Source organism: Gorilla gorilla, chromosome 15 (genome assembly GCF_029281585.2).
Source record: "Gorilla gorilla gorilla isolate KB3781 chromosome 15, NHGRI_mGorGor1-v2.1_pri, whole genome shotgun sequence".
Taxonomy (NCBI): Eukaryota; Metazoa; Chordata; class Mammalia; order Primates; family Hominidae; genus Gorilla; species Gorilla gorilla.
The window spans coordinates 32,363,628-32,373,937 of NC_073239.2; positions in this window are offsets into that span (position 1 = coordinate 32,363,628).

Consider the following 10,310-nt stretch of genomic DNA (forward strand, 5'->3'; position numbering starts at 1 on the left):
CACAAAAGTAGCAGAACAGCTAGAAGTTTGATGTGGCTTAAATTTAGATTCAGTATGGAATACATTTCCAGAGAGAGAGTGGAGTAAAGATATATGACTGAGACTTAAATTCTGCGTGATAGGTTTCCACTGAGGATCCACATTAGACCCTGAGTGATTTATGAAGTACTCCCGGGGAGACAAGTAAGCAGGGTTGGTGAAGCCAAGCACGAGCACCCTCTCAGCTGCAGAAAGCAGCTCTGGCATGATGCGAGGGAACAGCTTTGGTGTGTAAGGCCTCAGAATAGTTCCAGCCTGGGACAAGGTTTTTCTGGGCTTTTATTCCCACCAACACTACCACCAGCACATGGTGCTCAGTGACCACAGAGCAGTCACTGGCTACACTGCCACCTAGGGCAAAGCAGTCCAGGAGGCCAAAGGCAGTCCTCCAAGAAGGGCTGCAGGTGCCAGCCTTGAAAGCACAGAGTGGGGACCGGGCACGGTGACTCACACCTGTAATCCCAGCACTTTTGGGAGGCAGAGGCAGGTGGGTCACTTGAGGTCAGGCATTCAAGACCAGCTTGGCCAACATGGTGAAACCCTGTCTGCACTAAAAATACAAAAATTAGCCTGGTGTGGTGGCGTGCACCTGTAATCCCAGCTTCTCGGGAAGCTGAGGCAGGAGGATCGCTTGAACCCGGGAGGCAGAGGTTGCAGTGAGCCGAGATTGCGCCACTACACTCCAGCCTGGGCAACAGAGAGAGACTCTGTCTAAAAATAAAAATAGGCCGGGCGGGGTGGCTCACGCACACCTGTAATCCCAGCACTTTGGGAGGCCGAGACGGGTGGATCACGAGGTCAGGAGATCGAGACCATCCTGGCTAACATGGTGAAACCCTGACTCTACTAAAAATACAAAAAAATAGCTGGGCGTGGTGGCGGGCACCTGTAGTCCCAGCTACTCGGGAGGCTGAGGCAGGAGAATGGCATGAACCTGGGAGGCAGAACTTGCAGTGAGTTGAGATCATGCCACTGCACTCCAGCCTGGGCAACAGAGCGAGACTCCGTCTCGAAAATAAATAAATAAATAAATAAAATAAAAATAAAAAATAATAAAAGAAAGGACAGAGTGGGGTGTCATGCACAAAAATGGAAAAGAAAATTCAAGGGGGATCTGGGCCGAGCATTAACACTGTCAGCTGCAGGAGGATTTAAGCAGAAACGTAAAATCATCAGATTTGAATTTTGGAAGTTCACTGGGGCTGAGGTATGGGGAGGATGGACTAGAGGGAGGAGACAGGCAGACACCAGAGGAGTAGCCGGAAGGCTGGCCCGCTATTAGTATCCCTGGGATGTGATGCAGTGAAGGTGTGAGCAGACGAGACATTGAAGGAGGCAGAGTCAACAGGGACCTGGGACTATTGTGGGACTGTGGTGGTGGTATCCCTGGCTTGAAGGATGCCATGAAACCAGCAACAGGCACAGAGAAAGAATGTGCCTGAGCAGTGAAGGAGAAGCCAGTGTGCCAGACGTAGCACTGATGGGGCACTGAGGGCCTGACCGAGATGCAGCCCGCCCCAACTGAGGCAAGTCAAGGTTCTTGGCTGGTCCCTGAAGACACTTAATTCCTCAAAGGAGCCCAGGGAAAGAAGAAGAGATTTTTGTTTTGCATTGTTAATTTTTTTTTTTTTTTGACAGTTTATCTTTGTTGCCCAGGCTGCATGCAGTGGCATGATCTTGGCTCACAGCCACCTCCACCTCCCGGGTTCAAGCAATTCTCATGCCTCAGCCTCCTGAGTAGCTGGGATTACAGGCTCCTGCCACCACGCCCAGCTAATTTTTTGTATTTTAGTAGAGACCGGGTTTCACCATCTTGCCCAGGCTGGTCTTGAACTTCTGAGCTCAGGCAATCTGCCTATCTCGGCCTCCCAAAGTACTAGGATTACAGGCACGTAATAAATCACCGTGCCCAGCCTGTTAATTTATATTTTTCAGAGGTAACACATTCACATGGCTCAGAATCCATAAAGGTATTGAAGGATGCACAGTGAAAAGTCTCCTTCTCATCCCTGCCCTCAGCCCGGAGGCAGCCAGTGCTACTGCATTCTTGGGTGGCCACAGAGACAGCCCATGCCTTACAAGCAAACATCTAAGATATTCAGAGAAGAGATTTGCTGCGTGCAAATCTGGGCCTCTCTCTCCAGCAGAGGGGTCATAATTTCCAGTCTCAGGCCCACTCTGGCCCTTGTGTCTAACACTTCTAAGTGCGCCCAGAGCCCCCACCCCTTCACAGGTCCTAATGCATCTGCTCCCACCACCAGAAACTTCCCTACCCCACCAACAGAGAGGGTAAGAGGAAAGTGTGACAGCTTAAATAGAGACTAATGACAGCAGAGAAGCAGTGTGAATGCCTAGAAGAGACCAGCCTGAGCGGCCTGGCCCAGCCCTGGTCTCCTCCAAGGATATGGACCCAAACATGGCTGTGAGATGCATGTCACACGGAGATGCCTCTTTCTAGAACAACTGCCCAAGGGTTGTGAGGTATCAAAATGAGGCTTTGGAGCCTCTATCCCCAGGTGTCCCCACTAATGTGAGCTTTGACTAACTGGCCTACATTAAACAGGTAGAGGATGGGTGCAGGGCTGGACCGAGGGATCAGTGACTCCAGGTTTACGGACAAGTCACTGAGGAGAAGTTTCCATCAGCTCCTGAAGTCCCCTTTGGGCCCACGAGTAGAAGGGGAGGTCTCTGGCAGGCCAGGGAAGTGAGGAGACGATGTGAGTGACAGTGGGGTGCGATCCAGGCACGGAGAGTGAGGAGCACGCACGAGGGCCCAGTGGACAAACCCAGGCAGGCGGCTGGTCCCAGGGCTGCCCTTTCCCTTTGTCACCCTGGCTCCTACCCATCCACGACCGCCAAAGGCCTTGGCCCTGTCTCTGAGGCATCTGTCTCCTACTACCCATGCCAAAGGCTTTGGCACTGTCGCTGAGGCATCTGGTCCCTTACGCTTTTGGCATCCCCATCCCTGGGGAGAGCCCCACCCATGACCTCAGAAGTCCTTTGCCGCAGCCCCTCCCCATCACCTCCAGTCCCTGGTCTTCCCCTCCTAGTTTGGCCCACCCTCTCCACCAAGCGCACTCCCCTGGGCCCTACTGCCCCCACCTTCTCAGGCTTCCCCTCCTTGCACTGCTCCTCCCGACCCCTCGGCCCTATCACCTGCCTGTGCTCACTGGCCCCTGTGCTCTAATCCCCTCTTTAACCCTCCATCTCCTGGTCAGCTGGTGTTTGTGCAGCCTCCTGTGTGCTCAGCACTGGGCAGGGCAGGGTGGACGGGTACAGGCAAGCCTTATGAGACAAAGGTCCAGCTCTCAAAGTGCTTCCAGTTGGCATCATGAAAACATTAGGCAACAATGGCAAGACCCAAGGTGGGGACTCAAAGGAGTGGGAGGGGTCGCCACAGCCAGGCACCTCCCTAGGCTGGACACAACTCTCGTTTCATCCAGGTTTCACCTTCCTGGGGGGTGATAGAACATTCTTATCCCTGCCTTTCTCTGTCAAGCCTCACCTCTGTCTCAGGTCCTGCCTGCAGGCAACCAAGAGCATCCTTGCCCCCTCAGTGTGTCCTGACTCCCTGCCTGACACTCCACTCAGTTCCCCCCAACACACATGCCCATGGGTGCCCTGGCCTAGGGGTCCTCCTCAGAGCCCCATGGCTGCTAGTTTAACTAGGCTGATGGGCCCCATGTTGAGCAGCAGAAGAGGCAGAAGTCACCTCAGGACTGAGCAGGGGCTAAGAAGGAGCACGGGCTGGGTCTTCTGCAGGTGGTATCGAAGAGAAATAGCAGATGTTAGTTAAAGCAGTGAAAGCAGGCTTTATTCAGTAACTACTGACAGTAGGGGAAAGAGCTGAGCTCCATTCTGATTTCTGCACAGGTGATCTGGGAGCTGTAAAGGGAGGAGGCAGGGGGTTAGCAAAGCCTCAGAGTGAATGGAATGAGGCCAGCTGTCTCTCTGTCTCTGGCTGGCATGTACCTAAGTTAGGGCTCTGTCCTTTATTTATTTATTTATTGAGGCAGGGTCTCACTCTGTAGCGTGAGCTGGAGTTCAGTGGGTGGTGCGATCTCAGCTCACTGCAACCTGTACCTCCCCAGCTCAAGGGATCCTCCCACCTCAGCCCCCTGAGTAGCTGGGACTATAGGAATGTACAACCATGCCTGTTTAAGTTTTTTGTTTTTGTTTTTTTTATATATTTTTAGTAGAGACAGAGTTTTGGCATGTTGCCCAAGCTGGTCTTGAACTCCTGGCCTCAAGTGATCCGCCCGCCTCAGCCTCCCAAAGTGCTGGGATTACAGCGTGAGCCACCATGCCTGGCCTTGATGACTGTATTTTAAAGGAAGACCTGATGCTTTTGAGTTGCAAAAGATAAATATGTACAATGGAAAGCCATTTTGAGCCAAATGTTCTAAGAAAGTGAGGTCAGGGGCCTATCATCAGGTGTTGGCTAGAACAAATAATAAATTTTTCTGGCAGCACTGAGCTTTCTCAAGACAGCACTTTAAGAGGGGCTGGGGCCATCCTAGGGATACAGCCTTGTGCTGCTAAAAGCCAATCTAGAGTCTGGTCAAGTCTCTTAGTTCAGAGGTTTGGACAGAGTTGTCATGTGCTGAGAGTTCTGCAGTTCTCAGTGGGATGCTGCTGCCCACTGCCCTCTGCTCCAAGCCTCCCGGGGAACTCAGCAGTGGGCCAGCTGTAGGGGCGAATAGTTTCCTCAGCCAGAGTCCAGGTGCAGGCTCAGGCTCTGCTTGAAGCAAGGCCAAGGAATCACCAGCCACCTGGACTTAAATGCCAGCAGTGGAGAGGAACTGGAAGCTGCTTGTGCTTGACAGTGGTGAATCTGGAGGACATAAGGACCCTTCCGTAGACCCTTGAGAATGGAGGAGCCCATGAGGAATGCTGGGAAGTAGGCAAAGGGAGGAAGTGGGCCCGGTTTTGTGCAATTTCTATTAGCAAGTACCAACACATATGCCCCATATTGGTAAGTAAGGAGGTCTTGGCTACCTCCTCATTAGAGAGGCAGTTCCAGAAGAAACGTGCAAAGCCAGAACAGACACAGCCTGAGCATCCCTAGAGGGCCTCATGCAAGAGGGAGCAAAGGTGCCTTGGCTTTGGCCCTTCACTGTCAATTAACACCCTATCATCAGAGACCTGTGTTATTGTAGGGGCTGAGACAATTCAGGTTTATTGGGCACCTGCAATGCCCAAACACTCTACCTAGGCCCTACTCTTTTCATCTGCCACATGAGGTAAGTACTCTTTTACAGCTGAGGAAACTGAGGCTCAGAAATTCTAAGTAACTTATCCAGGATTGCAAGGCTTTACAGCGAGAGTCTGGATTCGACCAAATCTGTATAACTCTGTATAAAAGTGTGAGCTCTTTCCCCTGCATCATGCTGCTTCTGCTTTCTTGTGTCTGGTTTTGTTTTGTTTGGTTTGGTTTTTGAGACAGAGTCTCACTCTGTTGCCCAGGCTGGAGTGCAGTGGCGCTATCTCAGCTCACTACAACCTCCACCTCCTGGGTTCAGCAATTCTCCTGTCTCAGCCTCCCCAGTAGCATGGAATTATACCATGCCTGGCTAATTTTTGTATTTTTAGTAGAGACGGGGTTTCCCAGGCTGGTCTCAAGCTCCTGGCCTCCCAAAGTGCTGGGATTACAGGCGTGAGCCACTGTGCCGGCCTCTGGTTTGGTTTTGACTTTGGAGGCCTTCTACTTTGGGTAGAGGAAGGGTTGGGGACTGGGCAGAATGGTGAAAGCTTTCCCAAGCTCACCCAGCCTAAGTTCATCTTGGCCACATTGAGCCTTACTCTTCCCTAAACTTGTCCACACTCCCTTTCCTCTGCGCCTTTGCTCCAGCTGTTCTGATCTCTGGATTACCGCTCATTCTTTCACCCAGCCCCCAACCCCATTTTGCCTGCCAGAATTCATCCAGCCAGGCCCATCTCAACCTCCTAGAAGTTTCTCCTGGCGTCTTCTACCCTTGCTTTGCCCGCTTCCAGGGAACCTCTTACTGTGAAATTCACTTGGCTCTTGACTAGTGTTAGAGCCATAGATGTCTTCATCCATTTCCTGGATAAGGATGACTCCTTCCCAAAGTTAGGGATTAGGTCTTGGACCCTTCATCCCCCATTCTCCTGCTGTCTCCTTCCTCATGCACAGAAACTTTGAAACCTTCAGCACAGTACCTGGGGCGAACCCAGAGTGTGGCTGAACTCACGGGCCCAGTGAGACCCACTGGTGAGGGCTCCACCCTTCCTCCCTGAGGGGAGGTATGCTGGGCCAGCCATGGCAGTGTCTGTATCCCAGGACTGACCCTCTAAGGACTCATTGATCCCTGCTATCCATCGGTCCTTGGCCTCGGCCCCACACACCACACCTCAGCCTCAAAACCCCCGCTCAGGGGCCTAAGAGAGAATTTCCCAACAGGGCTGCCAGCAGTGGGAGCCTTGGATGCCTCTGTAGGGCTACTCCAGGTCCTCCCTGCCCCTCTTCCCCTCAGTGTTCTTTGCCAGGCACAGAGCTCAAGCCTGAGTCATGATTGGGCCCACAGGGGACTCAGGAACACAGCACTGCTCCTGTCAGCAGTTCCAGGCATTCTCCTTTACAGTGAATTCTGAGCTTCGGAACCACTCCCTGTCCACTCCCTCCCGGTGCTGCGAGGCCTGGCCCTACAGCCTGGAGTGCAGCCACCCCTGACCAAGTTCCCTGCCCTGGGCTCTAAGATCCCCAACTCCTCCTCCTCATCTCCCACCCCAGCCCAGTGGGTGGGTGCCTCCATGGCTCACCATTTATTCATTCATTCATTCTTTCCCAACTAGTCTCAATACCCGGTTTCATTTCCCTCAGGGGCACTTAGATTCCCTGAAATTGTCTTTGGTGTGTATTTGCTCCTACAGGGACTGTCTCCCCAACTATAATGTAAGTCCTATGACAGCAGGGACCTTGTCTGTCTTAGTCACCGCTGTATATTGAGCTGTACTGGTGCTCAATAATTGTTGGTTGATAATTGACTGGCTAAATTATGTTAATGTTAGTTGAGCAACCACCATGGTGCAGGCACCTTGCTAGGTGAGAGGAAATGCAGTCAAATGAGTCCCCTTGGGTAGGTAGTTCACAGCACGAGCAGAAGTGGGGCGCTGCACCCACAGGATGAGCTATAATGCAGGCACCACAGGACCTGGTGCTGAGAGGAACAGAAAAGGCACTTGACCGAGCCCCAAGCCAGGGCTTCTGCTCACCTACAGCCCCCGCTCCCACTCACTTCCTCTAGGAAGCCCACCCCCATTCTCAGACAGGGCAGCTCCCCATCAGGTGCTCACCCAGCACCATATGCCTCTCCATAAAGGCAGAGCAGTTGACAGAGTTGTCCTTCTACATTTGCTTATGTGATTATTTCCATCATCCAGAAAGTTCGATTAAACAGCCCAGGGCTAGCCTGTATGCTCCGTGAGGCAGGGACTGTGTCTGTGCTCTGCTCACTGTCGTAGCCCCCACCCTAGCGTGGATCAGGCACAGAGGGCCCTCAGTCAGTATTTGTTGGATGGATGAATGGGACAGGGAAAGGGTGAGGCCTGAGTGCTCCCCCAAAAGGAGCAGTTCCTCTTTCCTCCCCTAGAGGAGTATGTCCTTAGCCCCCTGTGTTCATCTACCAGCGACAGCATCCCATCCTTCCCCAGGACCCACAGTCTCACTTTGTTCCACAGCTTCTGCTTCTCACTTGACATAGAACGTCAGGGCTTCTGCCTCCTGGTACCACTCACATCATATATGCCCAAAACCAAATATGATGGTGCCCCCTGTAGTTGGGCAACAGCCTTGCCAGGCAGTGAGCTTCTTGGCTACATTCCCACCTCCACCAGGGCTCTGGGCAATTTTTAGCCAACATGTCATTATCATCACCAGTCACCATGCAGTGCCTGGCTCCTGTCACAGAGGCTTCAGTTCTGGCTGGCTCAAGAAGTTTTTCCAGCTTTTCAGCACCATTTCTTGGTTTGCTTTTCCCTCAACTCTTCCCCAAGAGACGCCAACCTGAGTCAGTACCCACCACACCCTGGGAGAGTTAGAATGCTCTTGTGGGGACTTTCCCTCTGGGGCCCTTCTGTCTTTTAGGGCAACCTTGGGGACCTGCCCTCCCTTCTCACTGGCTAACCTGTTTCGTCTTCTTCCCCAGCCAGGAAGTGTGCTACAGGCACGTGGCAACCCCCATGGGCCATCAAGCAATTTCCCCAGCCTGACTCAGAAGGAACTGGGGAGCAGGGAGAAGAGAAAGAATGCAAGCATTCAAACCAAGTGTCCAAGGAATGGGCAGTTGCGGGGAATGGGCAGTGGAGAGGATCTTCTTGGGCTCTGAGTTACTCTAGTCCCCTGCTCCATCCCAGGGATCAGAATCTTTCAGAACTTCAGAGTGGAGAGACTCTGGTCTCTGAATGTCCACTACTACATTCTGACAAAGTGGTTGACCAACATATGCTTGAATGCCTCCCACCTCTCATTGAGGCCCATTCTACCTTTGGTAGAATAATTAGCTTTAATTATTAGAAAGTCCTTCCTCATAAAGGATCTACATCCACTCTCTGGTCTTCAGTCTTTGCTCTCAAGATATGCAGAATCAATTCGGTTTCTATTCCAGGAGTTGAAAGACCATTATCATCTGCCCCTTGAATCTTCTCTCCCAGTTCAGTATCTTCATGTCTTCCCTGTGGTCATGGGCTCTTCTCACCATCCTGATTTCTACCTCTGGACTCTACAGTTTGTCTCTGTCCCTCTCAAAATGGGCCACACACTCCTAACAGGGTTTGACTCTCACAGAGTCTGGGGCCTATGAGCCCCATTGTTCTGGGTACTAAAGCTCTCTTAGTGCATCCCAAAGTCATGTTAGTGCTTTTGGCAAGCAGATCACAGTCAATTCTTTCCAATCCCTTATCAGCCAGAGTCCTCCCGTCTTCATACACTATTGTTATTCCACCCCTCACGTATCTCACTCTTGTGCAGCTGATTATCTGAAGACCAAAGAACCAGAGTGTAATTCTGTCCCTATTCAATACCACGTGACAAATCTGGCCCAACAATCTCACCAGACGCCGTCATCCAGTATTCCTCCCAATTATGTGCAAGTGACCTTCGATTATGAGAGTGGCATCTGTGCTCATCCCACGTCACTGAAAAAGTGCCATCACTAGGGACCTCCCTCCAGGTTGACAAAGACACATTAATTCATATTATTTGGTGATGGATGTCCTATCCGTTACAACCATATCTACTATCCCACAAGCACACCCACAGTTCACCATTTTGTTGCTCAACATATCCTAAGATAGAGCTGATGGGTGCAAAAGCACTAAGATAGTCATTTGAAAACCTGGTTTCCAAACCTGGCCCCACCTCCAGGTATGTGACTTCACTGGCCCCACCTCCGGGTATGTGACTTCACTGAGTATCTCTGGGCTGCTGGGGATCCATCACGCCCTGTCTCGCTGTAACGTTGTGCTCTGTGATGGTCAGAGTTGTAAAGAATCAGGAAGCTGGGGGCAGAGGAAGTCCCTGTTGCAAGAGATAAGAATTGGGCACTTCTGCTTGTGCCATGGGGAAGCTTCAACTCTGCTATCACTGACACACGGCAGGCACCCAGCGCTGCTCTTCCCCTTTCATTTTCTTGACCCCAACTTGTGCTGGGACTCAGATTTCCCAATATTTGATTTCCTCTGGGTCCCAAGATTAGATCCAGACCACCTGGCCTGAGTTGCCTCCCCTTGCTGGCCCCCCTTCCCCACAAGGCCAGCATCCAGCACCCCCACCGAGATTCCCAGAGGTCTCTGGACGCCTCCTTCCACCCTCCTCCCACACTCCTGGCCCTGGCCGGCTCCAGCAAATCATGGTGGGCAAGGCTGGAGGGAAAGCCAGCAAGAAAGTGTCTTCTGGAATCAGCCTGAGCACGAGGCCAGGCTTTATCGCTTCTTGCTGTGCGGCCTCGGGCAGAGCTTCAGTTTCTTGCCATCATGGCTATAAAGTATTCAGTCATTATAATTTCTCATTAATTATGGCTTCAGGAGCACAGAAGTTCTCCTCTCTTCGTTGTCCATTTCTTCTTTTGCCCTCCACTGAGGCTTCTCCACCCCGCACCCTCAGCCCTGCCCTCACCACGCTCTACCAAAGCTTGTTTGTGGGTTCCCTCACCTCCCCTCTCCCCAGAGCACCCATTCTCTGCTGGGTGTAATTACTACCTGCGCACACCTGACGCCCATGCTGACTTCTTCTGCCTTGACCTCTCAGCCTATCT